This window comes from Eretmochelys imbricata, chromosome 12 (genome assembly GCF_965152235.1).
Source record: "Eretmochelys imbricata isolate rEreImb1 chromosome 12, rEreImb1.hap1, whole genome shotgun sequence".
Lineage (NCBI taxonomy): Eukaryota > Metazoa > Chordata > Testudines > Cheloniidae > Eretmochelys > Eretmochelys imbricata.
Window position 1 is genome coordinate 790,277 of NC_135583.1, and position 17,883 is coordinate 808,159.

Sequence of the window (17,883 nt, forward strand, 5' to 3'; positions counted from 1 at the left end):
TGGAGTTCGTGGGGCGGTCTGAGGAGCGGCTCTGGCTCCTCCCGCAGTTGGAGTTTGCTGGGTGGTCTGAGGTGTAGCTCTGGCTCCTCCGGCAGTTGGAGTTCGCAGGGCGGTCTGAGGGGCGGCTCTGGCTCCTCCGGCAGTTGGAGTTCGCGGGGCGGTCTGAGGGGCGGCTCTGGCTCCTCCGGCAGTTGGAGTTCGCAGGGCGGTCTGAGGAGCGGCTCTGGCTCCTCCGGTAGTTGGAGTTCGCGGGACGGTCTGAGGGGCGGCTCTGGCTCCTCCGGCAGTTGGAGTTCGTGGGGCGGTCTGTCGTGTGTCTCTGGCTCCTCTGGCAGTTGGAGTTCACAGGGCGGTCTGAGGAGCGACTGTGGCTCCTCCGGCAGTTGGAATTCGGAGGGCGGTCTGAGGGGCGGCTCTGGCTCCTCCGGCAGTTGGAGTTCGCGGGGCGGTCTGAGGGGCGGCTCTGGCTCCTCCAGCAGTTGGAGTTCGCAGGGCGGTCTGAGGGGCGGCGCTGGCTCCTCCAGCAGTTGGAGTTCGCGGGGCGGTCTGAGGGGCGGCTCTGGCTCCTCCGGCAGTTGGAGTTCGTGGGACGGTCTGAGGAGCAGCTCTGGCTCCTCCGGCAGTTGGAGTTTTTGGGGCGGTCTGAGGTGTAGCTCTGGCTCCTCCGGCAGTTGGAGTTCACAGGGCAGTCTGAGGGGCGGCTCTGGCTCCTCCGGCAGTTGGAGTTCGCGGGGCGGTCTGAGGGGCACCTCTGGCTCCTCCGGCAGTTGGAGTTCGCAGGGCGGTCTGAGGGGCGGCGCTGGCTCCTCCGGCAGTTGGAGTTTGTGGGGCGGTCTGAGGTGTAGCTCTGGCTCCTCCGGCAGTTGGAGTTCACAGGGCTGTCTGAGGGGCGGCTCTGGCTCCTCCGGCAGTTGGAGTTCGCGGGGCGGTCTGAGGGGCGGCTCTGGCTCCTCCGGCAGTTGGAGTTCGAAGGCGGTCTGAGGGGCGGAGCTTGCTCCTCCGGCAGTTGGAGTTTGTGGGGCGGTCTGAGGTGTGGCTCTGGCTCCTCCGGCAGTTGGAGTTCGCCGGGCGGTCTGAGGTGTAGCTGTGGCTCCTCCGGCGGTTGGAGTTCGTGGGGTGGTCTGAGGGGCGGCTCTGGCTCCTCCGGCAGTTGGAGTTCGCAGGGCGGTCTGAGGGGCGGCTCTGGCTCCTCCGGCAGTTGGAGTTCGCGGGGCGGTCTGAGGGCGGCTCTGGCTCCTCCGGCAGTTGGAGTTCGCAGGGCGGTCTGAGGAGCGGCTCTGGTTCCTCCGGCAGTTGGAGTTCACAGGGCGGTCTGAGGAGCGGCGCTGGCTCCTCTGGCAGTTGGAGTTCGCAGGGCGGTCTGAGGTGTGACTCTGGTTCCTCCGGCAGTTGGAGTTCGCAGGGCGGTCTGAGGTGTAGCTCTGGTTCCTCCGGCAGTTGGAGTTTGTGGGGCGGTCTGAGGAGCGACTCTGGCTCCTCCGGCAGTTGGAGTTCGCAGGGCGGTCTGAGGGGCGGATCTGGCTCCTCCGGCAGTTGCAGTTCGCAGGGCGGTCTGAGGGGCGGCTCTGGCTCCTCCGGCAGTTGGAGTTCTCGGGGCGGTCTGACGTGTAGCTCTGGCTCCTCCGGCAGTTGGAGTTCGCAGGGCGGTCTGAGGGGCGGCTCTGGCTCCTCCGGCAGTTGGAGTTCATGGGGGGGTCTGATGGGCGGCTCTGGCTCCTCCGGCAGTTGGAGTTCGCGGGGCGGTCTGAGGAGCGGCTCTGGCTCCTCCGGCAGTTGGAGTTCGCGGGGCGGTCTGAGGGGCGGCTCTGGCTCCTCCGGCAGTTGGAGTTCGCGGGGCGGTCTGAGGGGCGGCTCTGGCTCCTCCAGCAGTTGGAGTTCGCAGGGCGGTCTGAGGGGCGGCGCTGGCTCCTCCGGCAGTTGGAGTTCGCGGGGCGGTCTGAGGGGCGGCTCTGGCTCCTCCGGCAGTTGGAGTTCGTGGGACGGTCTGAGGAGCGGCTCTGGCTCCTCCGGCAGTTGGAGTTTTTGGGGCGGTCTGAGGTGTAGCTCTGGCTCCTCCGGCAGTTGGAGTTCACAGGGCAGTCTGAGGGGCGGCTCTGGCTCCTCCGGCAGTTGGAGTTCGTGGGGCGGTCTGAGGGGCGCCTCTGGCTCCTCCGGCAGTTGGAGTTCGCAAGGCGGTCTGAGGGGCGGCGCTGGCTCCTCCGGCAGTTGGAGTTTGTGGGGCGGTCTGAGGTGTAGCTCTGGCTCCTCCGGCAGTTGGAGTTCACAGGGCGGTCTGAGGGGCGGCTCTGGCTCCTCCGGCAGTTGGAGTTCGCGGGGCGGTCTGAGGGGCGGCGCTTGCTCCTCCGGCAGTTGGAGTTTGTGGGGCGGTCTGAGGTGTGGCTCTGGCTCCTCCGGCAGTTGGAGTTCGCCGGGCGGTCTGAGGTGTAGCTGTGGCTCCTCCGGCGGTTGGAGTTCGTGGGGTGGTCTGAGGGGCGGCTCTGGCTCCTCCGGCAGTTGGAGTTCGCAGGGCGGTCTGAGGGGCGGCTCTGGCTCCTCCGGCAGTTGGAGTTCGCGGGGCGGTCTGAGGGCAGCTCTGGCTCCTCCGGCAGTTGGAGTTCGCAGGGCGGTCTGAGGGGCGGCTCTGGCTCCTCCGGCAGTTGGATTTCGCAGGGCGGTCTGAGGAGCGGCTCTGGTTCCTCCGGCAGTTGGAGTTCACAGGGCGGTGTGAGGAGCGGCGCTGCCTCCTCCGGCAGTTGGAGTTCGCAGGGCGGTCTGAGGTGTGACTCTGGTTCCTCCGGCAGTTGGAGTTCGCAGGGCGGTCTGAGGTGTAGCTCTGGTTCCTCCGGCAGTTGGAGTTTGTGGGGCGGTCTGAGGAGCGACTCTGGCTACTCCGGCAGTTGGAGTTCGCGGGGCGGTCTGAGGGGCGGCTCTGGCTCTTCCGGCAGTTGGAGTTCGCAGGGCGGTCTGAGGGGCGGCGCTGGCTCCTCCGGCAGTTGGAGTTCGCGGGGCGGTCTGAGGGGCGGCTCTGGCTCCTCCGGCAGTTGGAGTTCGTGGGACGGTCTGAGGAGCGGCTCTGGCTCCTCCGGCAGTTGGAGTTCGCGGGGCGGTCTGAGGTGTGACTCTGGCTCCTCCGGCAGTTGGAGTTTTTGGAGCGGTCTGAGGTGTAGCTCTGGCTCCTCCGGCAGTTGGAGTTCACAGGGCGGTCTGAGGGGCGGCTCTGGCTCCTCCGGCAGTTGGAGTTCGCGGGGCGGTCTGAGGGGCGGCTCTGGCTCCTCCGGCAGTTGGAGTTCGCAAGGCGGTCTGAGGGGCGGCGCTGGCTCCTCCGGCAGTTGGAGTTTGTGGGGCGGTCTGAGGTGTGGCTGTGGCTCCTCCGGCAGTTGGAGTTCGCCGGGCGGTCTGAGGTGTAGCTGTGGCTCCTCCGGCGGTTGGAGTTCGTGGGGTGGTCTGAGGGGCGGCGCTGGCTCCTCCGGCAGTTGCAGTTCGCGGGGCGGTCTGAGGGGCGGCTCTGGCTCCTCCGGCAGTTGGAGTTCGCAGGGCGGTCAGAGGGGCTGCTCTGGCTCCTCCGGCAGTTGGAGTTCGCGGGGCGGTCTGAGGGGCCGCTCTGGCTCCTCCGGCAGTTGGAGTTCGCAGGGCGGTCTGAGGGGCGGCTCTGGCTCCTCCGGCAGTTGGAGTTCGCAGGGCGGTCTGAGGAGCGGCTCTGGTTCCTCCGGCAGTTGGAGTTCACAGGGCGGTCTGAGGAGCGTCGCTGGCTCTTCCGGCAGTTGGAGTTCGCAGGGCGGTCTGAGGTGTGACTCTGGTTCCTCCGGCAGTTGGAGTTCGCAGGGCGGTCTGAGGTGTGACTCTGGTTCCTCCGGCAGTTGGAGTTTGTGGGGCGGTCTAAGGAGCGGCTCTGGCTCCTCCGGCAGTTGGAGTTCGCGGGGCGGTCTGAGGTGTGACTCTGGCTCCTCCGGCAGTTGGAGTTCGCGGGGCGGTCTGAGGAGCGGCTCTGGCTCCTCAGGCAGTTGGAGTTCGCGGGGCGGTCTGAGGAGCGGCTCTGGCTCCTCCGGCAGTTGGAGTTCGTGGGGCGGTCTGAGGTGTGTCTCTGGCTCCTCTGGCAGTTGGAGTTCACAGGGCGGTCTGAGGTGCGACTCTGGCTCCTCCGGCAGTTGGAGTTCGCAGGGCGGTCTGAGGGGCGGCTCTGGCTCCTCCGGCAGTTGGAGTTCACGGGGCGGTCTGAGCGGCGTCTCTGGCTCCTCCGGCAGTTGGAGTTCGTGGGGCGGTCTGAGGGGCGGCTCTGGCTCCTCCGGCTGTTGGAGTTCGCGGGGCGGTCTGAGGAGCGGCTCTGGCTCCTCCGGCAGTTGGAGTTCGCTGGGCAGTCTGACGTGTAGCTGTGGCTCCTCCGGCAGTTGGAGTTCGCAGGGCGGTCTGAGGCGCGGCTCTGGCTCCTCCGGCAGTTGGAGTTCGCGGAGCGGTCTGAGGTGTAGCTCTGGCTCCTCCGGCAGTTGGAGTTCGCAGGGCGGTCTGAGGGGCGGCTCTGGCTCCTCCGGCAGTTGGAGTTCGCAGGGCGGTCTGAGGTGTGACTCTGGCTCCTCCGGCAGTTGGAGTTCGTGGGGCGGTCTGAGGAGCGGCTCTGGCTCCTCCGGCAGTTGGAGTTCGCGGGGCGGTCTGAGGAGCGGCTCTGGCTCCTCCGGCAGTTGGAGTTTGCTGGGTGGTCTGAGGTGTAGCTCTGGCTCCTCCGGCAGTTGGAGTTCGCAGGGCGGTCTGAGGGGCGGCTCTGGCTCCTCCGGCAGTTGGAGTTCGCGGGGCGGTCTGAGGGGCGGCTCTGGCTCCTCCGGCAGTTGGAGTTCGCAGGGCGGTCTGAGGAGCGGCTCTGGCTCCTCCGGCAGTTGGAGTTCGCGGGGCGGTCTGAGGGGCGGCTCTGGCTCCTCCGGCAGTTGGAGTTCGTGGGGCGGTCTGTTGTGTGTCTCTGGCTCCTCTGGCAGTTGGAGTTCACAGGGCGGTCTGAGGAGCGACTGTGGCTCCTCCGGCAGTTGGAATTCGGAGGGCGGTCTGATTGGCGGCTCTGGCTCCTCCGGCAGTTGGAGTTCGCGGGGCGGTCTGAGGGGCGGCTCTGGCTCCTCCAGCAGTTGGGGTTCGCAGGGCGGTCTGAGGGGCGGCGCTGGCTCCTCCGGCAGTTGGAGTTCGCGGGGCGGTCTGAGGGGCGGCTCTGGCTCCTCCGGCAGTTGGAGTTCGTGGGACGGTCTGAGGAGCGGCTCTGGCTCCTCCGGCAGTTGGAGTTCGCGGGGCGGTCTGAGGTGTGACTCTGGCTCCTCCGGCAGTTGGAGTTTTTGGGGCGGTCTGAGGGGCGCCTCTGGCTCCTCCGGCAGTTGGAGTTCGCAAGGCGGTCTGAGGGGCGGCGCTGGCTCCTCCGGCAGTTGGAGTTTGTGGGGTTGTCTGAGGTGTAGCTCTGGCTCCTCCGGCAGTTGGAGTTCACAGAGCGGTCTGAGGGGCGGCTCTGGCTCCTCCGGCAGTTGGAGTTCGCGGGGCGGTCTGAGGGGCGGCTCTGGCTCCTCCGGCAGTTGGAGTTCGAAGGCGGTCTGAGGGGCGGCGCTTGCTCCTCCGGCAGTTGGAGTTTGTGGGGCGGTCTGAGGTGTGGCTCTGGCTCCTCCGGCAGTTGGAGTTCGCAGGGCGGTCTGAGGAGCGGCTCTGGTTCCTCCGGCAGTTGGAGTTCACAGGGCGGTCTGAGGAGCGGCGCTGGCTCCTCCGGCAGTTGGAGTTCACAGGGCGGTCTGAGGTGTGACTCTGGTTCCTCCGGCAGTTGGAGTTCGCAGGGCGGTTTGAGGTGTAGCTCTGGTTCCTCCGGCAGTTGGAGTTTGTGGGGCGGTCTGAGGAGCGACTCTGGCTCCTCCGGCAGTTGGAGTTCGCAGGGCGGTCTGAGGGGCGGCTCTGGCTCCTCCGGCAGTTGGAGTTCGCAGGGCGGTCTGAGGGGCGGCTCTGGCTCCTCCGGCAGTTGGAGTTCGCGGGGCGGTCTGACGTGTAGCTCTGGCTCCTCCGGCAGTTGGAGTTCGCAGGGCGGTCTGAGGGGCGGCTCTGGCTCCTCCGGCAGTTGGAGTTCGCGGGGCGGTCTGAGGGGCGGCTCTGGCTCCTCCGGCAGTTGGAGTTCGCAGGGCGGTCTGAGGGGCGGCTCTGGCTCCTCCGGCAGTTGGATTTCGCGGGGCGGTCTGAGGGCGGCTCTGGATCCTCCGGCAGTTGGAGTTCGCAGGGCGGTCTGAGGGGCGGCTCTGGCTCCTCCGGCAGTTGGAGTTCGCAGGGCGGTCTGAGGAGCGGCTCTGGCTCCTCCGGCAGTTGGAGTTCGCAGGGCGGTCTGAGGGGCGGCTCTGGCTCCTCCGGCAGTTGGAGTTCATGGGGGGGTCTGATGGGCGGCTCTGGCTCCTCCGGCAGTTGGAGTTCGCGGGGCGGTCTGAGGAGCGGCTCTGGCTCCTCCGGCAGTTGGAGTTCGCGGGGCGGTCTGAGGTGTAGCTCTGGCTCCTCCGGCAGTTGGAGTTCGCAGGGCGGTCTGAGGGGCGGCTCTGGCTCCTCCGGCAGTTGGAGTTCGCGGGGCGGTCTGAGGAGCGGCTCTGGCTCCTCCGGCAGTTGGAGTTCATGGGGCGGTCTGATGGGCGTCTCTGGCTCCTCCGGCAGTTGGAGTTCGCGGGGCGGTCTGAGGAGCGGCTCTGGCTCCTCCGGCAGTTGGAGTTCGCGGGGCGGTCTGAGGTGTAGCTCTGGCTCCTCCGGCAGTTGGAGTTCGCAGGGCGGTCTGAGGGGCGGCTCTGGCTCCTCCGGCAGTTGGAGTTCGCGGGGCGGTCTGAGGTGTGACTCTGGCTCCTCCGGTAGTTGGAGTTCGCGGGGCGGTCTGAGGAGCGGCTCTGGCTTCTCCGGCAGTTGGAGTTTCCTGGGCGGTCTGAGGTGTAGCTCTGGCTCTTCCGGCAGTTGCAGTTCGCAGGGCGGTCTGAGGGGCGGCTCTGGCTCCTCCGGCAGTTGGAGTTCGCGGGGCGGTCTGAGGGGCGGCTCTGGCTCCTCCGGCATTTGGAGTTCGCAGGGCGGTCTGAGGAGCGGCTCTGGCTCCTCCGGTAGTTGGAGTTCGCGGGGCGGTCTGAGGGGCGGCTCTGGCTCCTCCGGCAGTTGGAGTTCGTGGGGCGGTCTGAGGTGTGTCTCTGGCTCCTCTGGCAGTTGGAGTTCACAGGGCGGTCTGAGGAGCGACTGTGTCTCCTCCGGCAGTTGCAGTTCGGAGGGCGGTCTGAGGGGCGGCTCTGGCTCCTCCGGCAGTTGGAGTTCGCGGGGCGGTCTGAGGGGAGGCTCTGGCTCCTCCGGCAGTTGGAGTTCGCAGGGCGGTCTGAGGGGCGGCGCTGGCTCCTCCGGCAGTTGGAGTTCGCGGGGCGGTCTGAGGGGCGGCTCTGGCTCCTCCGGCATTTGGAGTTCGTGGGACGGTCTGAGGTGTGACTCTGGTTCCTCCGGCAGTTGGAGTTCGCAGGGCGGTCTGAGGTGTAGCTCTGGTTCCTCCGGCAGTTGGAGTTTGTGGGGCGGTCTGAGGAGCGGCTCTGGCTCCTCCGGCAGTTGGAGTTCGCGGGGCGGTCTGAGGTGTGACTCTGGCTCCTCCGGCAGTTAGAGTTCGCGGGGCGGTCTGAGGAGCGGCTCTGGCTCCTCCGGCAGTTGGAGTTCGCGGGGCGGTCTGAGGATCGGCTCTGGCTCCTCCGGCATTTGGAGTTCGTGGGGCGGTCTGAGGTGTGTCTCTGGCTCCTCTGGCAGTTGGAGTTCACAGGGCGGTCTGAGGAGCGACTCTGGCTCCTCCGGCAGTTGGAGTTCGCAGGGCGGTCTGAGGGGCGGCTCTGGCTCCTCCGGCAGTTGGAGTTCGCGGGGCGGTCTGACGTGTAGCTCTGGCTCCTCCGGCAGTTGGAGTTCGCAGGGCGGTCTGAGGGGCGGCTCTGGCTCCTCCGGCAGTTGGAGTTCATGGGGGGGTCTGATGGGCGGCTCTGGCTCCTCCGGCAGTTGGAGTTCGCGGGGCGGTCTGAGGAGCGGCTCTGGCTCCTCCGGCAGTTGGAGTTCGCGGGGCGGTCTGAGGTGTAGCTCTGTCTCCTCCGGCAGTTGGAGTTCGCAGGGCGGTCTGAGGGGCGGCTCTGGCTCCTCCGGCAGTTGGAGTTCGCGGGGCGGTCTGAGGTGTGACTGTGGCTCCTCCGGCAGTTGGAGTTCGTGGGGCGGTCTGAGGAGCGGCTCTGGCTCCTCCGGCAGTTGGAGTTCGCGGGGCGGTCTGAGGAGCGGCTCTGGCTCCTCCGGCAGTTGGAGTTTGCGGGGCAGTCTGAGCTGTAGCTCTGGCTCCTCCGGCAGTTGGAGTTCGCAGGGCGGTCTGGGGGGCGGCTCTGGCTCCTCCGGCAGTTGGAGTTCGCGGGGCGGTCTGAGGGGCGGCTCTGGCTCCTCCGGCAGTTGGAGTTCGCGGGGCGGTCTGAGGGGCGGCTCTGGCTCCTCCGGCAGTTGGAGTTCACAGGGCGGTCTGAGGGGCGGCTCTGGCTCCTCCGGCAGTTGGAGTTCGCGGGGCGGTCTGAGGAGCGGCTCTGGCTCCTCCGGCAGTTGGAGTTCGCGGGGCGGTCTGAGGTGTAGCTCTGGCTCCTCCGGCAGTTGGAGTTCGCAGGGCGGTCTGAGGGGCGGCTCTGGCTCCTCCGGCAGTTGGAGTTCGCGGGGCGGTCTGAGGTGTGACTCTGGCTCCTCCGGCAGTTGGAGTTCGTGGGGCGGTCTGAGGTGTTACTCTGGCTCCTCCGGCAGTTGGAGTTCGCGGGGCGGTCTGAGGTGTAGCTCTGGCTTCTCCGGCAGTTGGAGTTCGCAGGGCGGTCTGAGGGGCGGCTCTGGCTCCTCCGGCAGTTGGAGTTCGCGGGGCGGTCTGAGGTGTGACTCTGGCTCCTCCGGCAGTTGGAGTTCGCGGGGCGGTCTGAGGTGTGACTCTGGCTCCTCCGGCAGTTGGAGTTTTTGGAGCGGTCTGAGGTGTAGCTCTGGCTCCTCCGGCAGTTGGAGTTCACAGGGCGGTCTGAGGGGCGGCTCTGGCTCCTCCGGCAGTTGGAGTTCGCGGGGCGGTCTGAGGGGCGGCTCTGGCTCCTCCGGCAGTTGGAGTTCGCAAGGCGCTCTGAGGGGCGGCGCTGGCTCCTCCGGCAGTTGGAGTTTGTGGGGCGGTCTGAGGTGTAGCTCTGGCTCCTCCGGCAGTTGGAGTTCACAGGGCGGTCTGAGGGGCGGCTCTGGCTCCTCCGGCAGTTGGAGTTCGCGGGGCGGTCTGAGGGGCGGCTCTGGCTCCTCCGGCAGTTGGAGTTCGCAAGGCGGTCTGAGGGGCGGCGCTTGCTCCTCCGGCAGTTGGAGTTTGTGGGGCGGTCTGAGGTGTGGCTCTGGCTCCTCCGGCAGTTGGAGTTCGCCGGGCGGTCTGAGGTGTAGCTGTGGCTCCTCCGGCGGTTGGAGTTCACAGGGCGGTCTGAGGAGCGACTCTGGCTCCTCCGGCAGTTGGAGTTCGCAGGGCGGTCTGAGGGGCGGCTCTGGCTCCTCCGGCAGTTGGAGTTCACGGGGCGGTCTGAGGGGCGTCTCTGGCTCCTCCGGCAGTTGGAGTTCGTGGAGCGGTCTGAGGGGCGGCTCTGGCTCCTCCGGCAGTTGGAGTTCGCGGGGCGGTCTGAGGAGCGGCTCTGGCTCCTCCGGCAGTTGGAGTTCGCGGGGCGGTCTGACGTGTAGCTGTGGCTCCTCCGGCAGTTGGAGTTCGCAGGGCGGTCTGAGGGGCGGCTCTGGCTCCTCCGGCAGTTGGAGTTCGCGGGGCGGTCTGAGGTGTAGCTCTGGCTCCTCCGGCACTTGGAGTTCGCAGGGCGGTCTGAGGGGCGGCTCTGGCTCCTCCGGCAGTTGGAGTTCGCGGGGCGGTCTGAGGTGTGACTCTGGCTCCTCCGGCAGTTGGAGTTCGTGGGGCGGTCTGAGGAGCGGCTCTGGCTCCTCCGGCAGTTGGAGTTCGCGGGGCGGTCTGAGGAGCGGCTCTGGCTCCTCCGGCAGTTGGAGTTTGCTGGGTGGTCTGAGGTGTAGCTCTGGCTCCTCCGGCAGTTGGAGTTCGCAGGGCGGTCTGAGGGGCGGCTCTGGCTCCTCCGGCAGTTGGAGTTCGCGGGGCGGTCTGAGGGGCGGCTCTGGCTCCTCCGGCAGTTGGAGTTCGCAGGGCGGTCTGAGGAGCGGCTCTGGCTCCTCCGGTAGTTGGAGTTCGCGGGGCGGTCTGAGGGGCGGCTCTGGCTCCTCCGGCAGTTAGAGTTCGTGGGGCGGTATGTGGTGTGTCTCTGGCTCCTCTGGCAGTTGGAGTTCACAGGGCGGTCTGAGGAGCGACTGTGGCTCCTCCGGCAGTTGGAATTCGGAGGGCGGTCTGAGGGGCGGCTCTGGCTCCTCCGGCAGTTGGAGTTCGCGGGGCGGTCTGAGGGGCGGCTCTGGCTCCTCCAGCAGTTGGAGTTCGCAGGGCGGTCTGAGGGGCGGCGCTGGCTCCTCCGGCAGTTGGAGTTCGCGGGGCGGTCTGAGGGGCGGCTCTGGCTCCTCCGGCAGTTGGAGTTCGTGGGACGGTCTGAGGAGCGGCTCTGGCTCCTCCGGCAGTTGGAGTTCGCGGGGCGGTCTGAGGTGTGACTCTGGCTCCTCCGGCAGTTGGAGTTTTTGGGGCGGTCTGAGGTGTAGCTCTGGCTCCTCTGGCAGTTGGAGTTCACAGGGCAGTCTGAGGGGCGGCTCTGGCTCCTCCGGCAGTTGGAGTTCGCGGGGCGGTCTGAGGGGCGGCTCTGGCTCCTCCGGCAGTTGGAGTTCGCAGGGCGGTCTGAGGAGCGGCTCTGGCTCCTCCGGCAGTTGGAGTTTGCAGGGCGGTCTGAGGAGCGGCTCTGGCTCCTCCGGTAGTTGGAGTTCGCGGGGCGGTCTGAGGGGCGGCTCTTGCTCCTCCGGCAGTTGGAGTTCGTGGGGCGGTCTGAGGTGTGTCTCTGGCTCCTCTGGCAGTTGGAGTTCACAGGGCGGTCTGAGGAGCGACTCTGGCTCCTCCGGCAGTTGGAGTTCGCAGGGCGGTCTGAGGGGCGGCTCTGGCTCCTCCGGCAGTTGGAGTTCGCGGGGCGGTCTGAGGGGCGGCTCTGGCTCCTCCGGCAGTTGGAGTTCGCAGGGCGGTCTGAGGGGCGGCGCTGGCTCCTCCGGCAGTTGGAGTTCGTGGGGCGGTCTGAGGTGTCTCTCTGGCTCCTCTGGCAGTTGGAGTTCACAGGGCGGTCTGAGGAGCGACTCTGGCTCCTCCGGCAGTTGGAGTTCGCAGGGCGGTCTGAGGGGCGGCTCTGGCTCCTCCGGCAGTTGGAGTTCGCGGGGCTGTCTGAGGGGCGGCTCTGGCTCCTCCGGCAGTTGGAGTTCGCAGGGCGGTCTGAGGGGCGGCGCTGTCTCCTCCGGCAGTTGGAGTTCGCGGGGTGGTCTGAGGTGTATCTCTGGTTCCTCCGGCAGTTGGAGTTTGTGGGGCGGTCTGAGGAGCGGCTCTGGCTCCTCCGGCAGTTGGAGTTCGTGGGGCGGTCTGAGGAGTGGCTCTGGCTCCTCCGGCAGTTGGAGTTCGCGGGGCGGTCTGAGGTGTGACTCTGGCTCCTCCGGCAGTTGGAGTTCGTGGGGCGGTCTGAGGGGCGGCTCTGGCTCCTCCGGCAGTTGGAGTTCGCGGGGCGTTCTGAGGTGTAGCTCTGGCTCCTCCGGCAGTTGGAGTTCGCGTGACGGTCTGAGGGGCGGCTCTGGCTCCTCCGGCAGTTGGAGTTCGCGGGGCGGTCTGAGGGGCGGCTCTGGCTCCTCCGGCAGTTTGAGTTCGCAGGGCGGTCTGAGGAGCGGCTCTGGCTCCTCCGGCAGTTGGAGTTCGCTGGGCGGTCTGAGGGGCGGCTCTGGCTCCTCCGGCAGTTGGAGTTCGCAAGGCGGTCTGAGGGGCGGCGCTGGCTCCTCCGGCAGTTGGAGTTTGTGGGGCGGTCTGAGGTGTAGCTCTGGCTCCTCCGGCAGTTGGAGTTCACAGGGCGGTCTGAGGGGCGGCTCTGGCTCCTCCGGCAGTTGGAGTTCGCGGGGCGGTCTGAGGGGCGGCTCTGGCTCCTCCGGCAGTTGGAGTTCGCGGGGCGTTCTGAGGGGTGGCTCTGGCTCCTTCAGCAGTTGGAGTTCGCAGGGCGGTCTGAGGAGCGGCTCTGGTTCCTCCGGCAGTTGGAGTTCGTGGGGCGGTCTGAGGTGTGACTCTGGTTCCTCCGGCAGTTGGAGTTCGCGGGGCGGTCTGAGGGGCGGCTCTGGCTCCTCCGGCAGTTGGAGTTCGCAGGGCGGTCTGAGGAGCGGCTCTGGTTCCTTCGGCAGTTGGAGTTCGCAGGGCGGTCTGAGGTGTGACTCTGGTTCCTCCGGCAGTTGGAGTTTTCAGGGCGGTCTGAGGTGTAGCTCTGGTTCCTCCGGCAGTTGGAGTTTGTGGGGCGGTCTGAGGAGCGGCTCTGGCTCCTCCAGCAGTTGGAGTTCGCAGGGCGGTCTGAGGTGTAGCTCTGGTTCCTCCGGCAGTTGGAGTTTGTGGGGCGGTCTGAGGAGCGGCTCTGGCTCCTCCGGCAGTTGGAGTTCGTGGGGCGGTCTGAGGAGCAGCTCTGGCTTCTCCGGCAGTTGGAGTTCGCGGGGCGGTCTGAGGGGTGGCTCTGGCTCCTTCGGCAGTTGGAGTTCGCAGGGCGGTCTGAGGAGCCTCTCTGGTTCCTCCGGCAGTTGGAGTTCGTGGGGCGGTCTGAGATGTGACTCTGGTTCCTCCGGCAGTTGGAGTTCGCGGGGCGGTCTGAGGGGCGGCTCTGGCTCCTCCGGCAGTTGGAGTTCGCAGGGCGGTCTGAGGAGCGGCTCTGGTTCCTTCGGCAGTTGGAGTTCGCAGGGCGGTCTGAGGTGTAGCTCTGGTTCCTCCGGCAGTTGGAGTTTGTGGGGCGGTCTGAGGAGCGGCTCTGGCTCCTCCAGCAGTTGGAGTTCGCAGGGCGGTCTGAGGTGTAGCTCTGGTTCCTCCGGCAGTTGGAGTTTGTGGGGCGGTCTGAGGAGCGTCTCTGGCTCCTCCGGCAGTTGGAGTTCGTGGGGCGGTCTGAGGAGCGGCTCTGGCTCCTCCAGCAGTTGGAGTTCGTGGGGCGGTCTGAGGAGCGGCTCTGGCTCCTCCGGCAGTTGGAGTTCGCGGGGCGGTCTGAGGTGTGACTCTGGCTCCTCCGGCAATTGGAGTTCGTGGGGCGGTCTGAGGAGCGGCTCTGGCTCCTCCGGCAGTTGGAGTTCGCGGGGCGGTCTGAGGTGTAGCTCTGGCTCCTCCGGCAGTTGGAGTTCGCAGGGCAGTCTGAGGGCGGCTCTGGCTCCTCCGGCAGTTGGAGTTCATGGGGCGGTCTGAGGGGCGGCTCTGGCTCCTCCGGCAGTTGGAGTTCGCAGGGCGGTCTGAGGTGTAGCTCTGGCTCCTCCGGCAGTTGGAGTTCGCAGGGCGGTCTGAGGGCGGCTCTGGCTCCTCCGGCAGTTGGAGTTCGCGGGGCGGTCTGAGGGGCGGCTCTGGCTCCTCCGGCAGTTGGAGTTCGCGGGGCGGTCTGAGGGGCGGCGCTGGCTCCTCCGGCAGTTGGAATTTGCAGGGCGGTCTGAGGTGTGACTCTGGTTCCTCCGGCAGTTGGAGTTCGCGGGGCGGTCTGAGGAGCGGCTCTGGCTCCTCCGGCAGTTGGAGTTCGCGGGGCGGTCTGAGGAGCGGCTCTGGCTCGTCCGGCAGTTGGAGTTCGCGGGGCGGTCTGAGGGGCGGCGCTGGCTCTTCCCGCGACAGTATCTCGAGCAGCTCTGCGCAATGGGGCTCTGATCCTTCTGGGGACTGGGATGTGCTGGGCAGGGGGCAGGGTAGTACTGAGTCGTCTTAGTATGGAGATTTGCTTGGCAATGTGAGAGGGTGACACGGGCCTCCTGCTGGCGAGGACCTGGGTGGTTTTCCCCGAGGCAGCAGGTACCTTCTTGATTGCAGAACCCCGTTGCACTGGCCTGGCGATGGGGGCAGGCTTCTTGATGGAGCTTGCACAATCGCTGTTCTTTTTTGAGGCTCAGGAGCAGTGGGCCGGCAAGCAGGAGGAGGGCTGGGAGCCGGGGCAGGAGACTGTGTTGTTCCCTTGAGGCGTTTCCTGCAGGTGACTTGGTGCGTCTTGCATTGCTTCTGCGTCTCGAAGGGCAGGCTGCAGAGGGCACAGCTGAAGGCGACCCTCTTGCTGTGGCATCTCTTCAGGTGCCTGGTGATGCCACCGAGGAGGTGGAAGCTTCGGGGCGGAGAGCAGATGGGGCAGATGAGCATGTCCGCAGCGAGGGGGGGGTTCCAGCAGCATCAGCAGTATCGCTGGCTGGTTCATCCTGATGTGGGCGGGTGGGGTCGAGAGGTCCGGCTGGGCGGGCATCCGGCATGGACCTGGGGTCTCTCTGGGTGGTTTCAGATGCTAGGCAGGTATCCGGCGAGGCGCTGGTGACCCTCTGGGTGGTCTCTGGAGAGATGCTGGTCCCATCTATGGAGATTCCTCTCTTGATGGTGTGTAGAGCAGCGAGAGCACCACCAGCTTCGGGGACCTGGGCAGCTGTGGGGCGTGGGAGGTGCTCGCCTCAGAGCATCTTGCAGCATGCTATCAGTTCTGGAAGGATTCTAAGGAGAGCGGTTTAGGAACCTAAATAGAATAGAGTAAGAAACTATTAAACTGGTTACTAACCTGCAAACAATGACAAAGGAAAATCTGCAAGAGCAGCCTTTCAACTGAGAGGCCTAATAATAAGATGTTACTAATAACTAACCAAAGGGTTAGAAATGACTCAAACCATACTCTTCGTACAAACCAAATGTTGACATGGACAACACCACATTTCTTTGCTACTCTTCAACCATGATATTCTCCCCATACGGAGGTCCACCGGTCCTGGAGGTTCAGTACTGCAATAACAGGGTGATGTGTGCAGTGGATGGAGCCAGTTGCTATTCCATCTCCCGATTCCAAAAATCAGTTGAATAGATAGACCTCAGATAGAGGAAGTCTCAGTTATTAAAGGTTTCAGAGTAACAGCCGTGTTAGTCTGTATTCGCAAAAAGAAAAGGAGTACTTGTGGCACCTTAGGGACGAACCAATTTATTTGAGCATGAGCTTTCGTGAGCTGTAGCTGATAGGAACAGATTTAACATTTGTATTCAAGCTAGTCCTCTGCATATAATGCTTAAATTATCCAAAAATAGCACATTTGGTTTAAAAAGTCAAAAAAGGCACATCGCCCATAATCTGAAGTGGGACTGTTCTTAACGTTTCCTCTGAATAGTGTGGGGGTGCCTCAGTTTCCCCTATGCAGTTCTTAAGTATCTAGGTGGTGGGGTAAGGGGATATGATCATTGCAGAGCCCTAGAGGGCAGGTGTGTGCAGGGGTCTGGACACAGAGAATGGCCGACACCCTGTTTCCTGGCAACTGATGGCCTGGGCCCTTCCCCCCTGCAAGGTGAGAGTGAAAGGGTTGGAGAACAAAGGAATCAGGTGACCTCCTGGCCCGGGAAAGGAACAAAGCCCAGAGGAGGAGGGGCTGGAGGGAGTTTCAGTTTGGGGCTGGCTGGGGACATAGAGTGAAGTGCAGATGGGGTTGTCTGGCTCACTGGCCCCTCAAAATGGACCCAGCTGAGGGGTCCTGTTCTCTGCACCTACAAGTTCTGTGTTAGACCATGTTCCTGTCATCTAATAAACCTTCTGTTTTACTGGCTGGCTGAGAGTCACGTCTGACTGCGAAGTTGGGGTGCAGGACCCTCTGGCCCCCCCAGGACCCCGCCTGAGCGGACTCGCTGTGGGAAGCGCACGGGGGGGCAGAGGATGCTGAATGCTCTGAGGTCAGACCCAGGAAGGTGGAAGCCGGGTGAGCTGTGTGTCCTGCAGACAGGCTGCTCCCAGAGAGGAGACTTCCCCAGAATCCTGCCTGGCTTCATGGGGAGCAGTTCCAGAGCATCGCCCGGGGACTCCGTGACACTGATACTTGGTGAAATCTAAGTATAGAACACCCAAGCAATTTGGGGATTGTGACCTGCTCCTTAACAGTCTGCCCTGAGGTTGGCACTCACAGTTACGAGCTGCTCCAGATGGCTCCAGACCTCTCATGGATCAGTAACTGGTTAGCAGATAGGAAACAAAGGGTAGGAATAAATAGTCAGTTTTTACAATGGAAAGGGGTAAATAGCAGCTCTAGGCAGCACTTTATACCACCTGGCAGATACCCTGCAATTACCCAGCACTGCCATCCCCAAACCCTCGCCCTCTCCCCCATGCTTTGACAGTAGATTGGATTTCTTTCGCACTGCCCCCAAGTTGCCCGGAGCTGGGTGAGGCGGGTATCCTTCTTATGGGGATTGCAGTAGCACAACCGGGTCCCACACAGGGATCAGGGCCCTGTTCTGAGGGTGCTGGATGCATGACACAACTGAGGGGCAGCTGCCTTGTAGGAGCTACTGGGGGAAGATGGGAGCTGGGAGCCGCTCCCCCCACTGATCACATCAAAAGTGGTGCCTTAGGCGCCGACTCCGTGGGTGCGCCAGGGCTGGAGCACCCACGGGGAAAATTTGGTGGGTGCAGAGCACCCACCAGCAGCTTCCCGCCCCACCCCCAGCTCACCTCCACTCTGCCTCCTCCCCTGAACGTGCCGCCCCGCTCTGCTTCTCTGCCCCCACCCGGCTCCCCGTGAATCAGCTGTTCGGCGGGAAGCCGGGGAGGGCTGAGAAGTAGGCCGCGGCTTCCCGCTCAGGCTGAGGGTGGGAGAGGTGATCTGGGGCGAGGAGCGGTTCCCCTGCGCCCCCCCGCCCCGTGTTACCTGCTGCGGCTCGGGCGGCCCTCCTTGCGCTCCCCCATCACAGCTCACCTCCGCATCCCTGGACCTGAGCGCGAAGCTGCCGCCCGCTTCTCAGCACCCCAGCTTCCCGCGCGAACAGCTGATTCGAGGGAAGCCAGGGTGGGGGGGTCGGAGAAGCAGAGCGGGGCAGCGCATTCAGGGGAGGAGGCAAAGGCGGAGGTGACCTGGAGACAGGGGTGGGGCAGGGAGCTGCCCGTGACTTTTACGAAAAATACCTGTGATTAAATCTTCACCTTACTCATTGTCAGTGAAATAAATTGAAACGCTTCCACCTGCAAGTGGATTTAGCCCAGGACCCTCAGAGTCAGCAGCTGTTACTCCCCCCACTGAGCTCTCTGTCAGGTATCCCAGTGCTGGAAACCTCCTGTTTACATCCTAAGGTAGCGTTTTTGGACCGGGGGGCTGATATTTTGGACTGGACACTGTAGCAGGTAAAGGTGCTGCTGTGCTCCAGAAAACAAGCCACCTCTGCACCAAAGAGGGAGAAAAGGACCTGCCAAAGCCCAGGATTGAACCAGGGACCTTTAGATCTTCAGTCTAACGCGCGCCCAACTGAGCTACTTCAGCAGCTGCATGGTTCCCCTTTGGCCTGCTGCTTCTCTGTCAGGGATGTTTTGTCAGCCATGGCACACAAAAAGGACATCGTTGTGAGAGGCCCATGAAGGCAAGATGCACTTTTGCCTGCCTTGCTCAGCTTGACTTGCTGCCTCACCCCGTTCCTGCCTTAGTTCCTGGGTTGACCTGGTAGCAGAAGTGGACTAGGGGACCAGTGGCGCAGGGAGGAAGTTGAGCTGGACCCTGAGCTAGACTAGACCCTGGTGGCGAGAGTCTGGGCACCACTTGCCACCCCACCTTGTTATCCTGGCTTCCCCTGTCTCCTGTCGGGGCTTCCCCCCATAAACCACCCTGCCCCAACCAGCTAGCTGGGCTCCCTTGGTCACCTGATGGCTGGTCACCCCAGTCGGTGCTGAGCACCCCTCTTCTTCCCCCTGGTGCTCCAGCCCCAGAGCACCCACAGAGTTGGGGCCTCTGCCCAGATTAGGATCAGCTGCCTCGGGGTGAATCTGGACCCACCCCCTGAGCGTG

At 65.1% G+C, this 17,883-nt stretch overlaps 1 non-coding gene across 1 annotated transcript; it reads right to left on the reverse strand.

The window, feature by feature from the left end:
• Positions 1-17,291: 17,291 nt before the first annotated feature.
• TRNAF-GAA (transfer RNA phenylalanine (anticodon GAA)) lies at positions 17,292-17,364 on the reverse strand. Its single transcript has one exon. It is a non-coding gene; the product is annotated as a tRNA-Phe (tRNA).
• Positions 17,365-17,883: the final 519 nt, after the last annotated feature.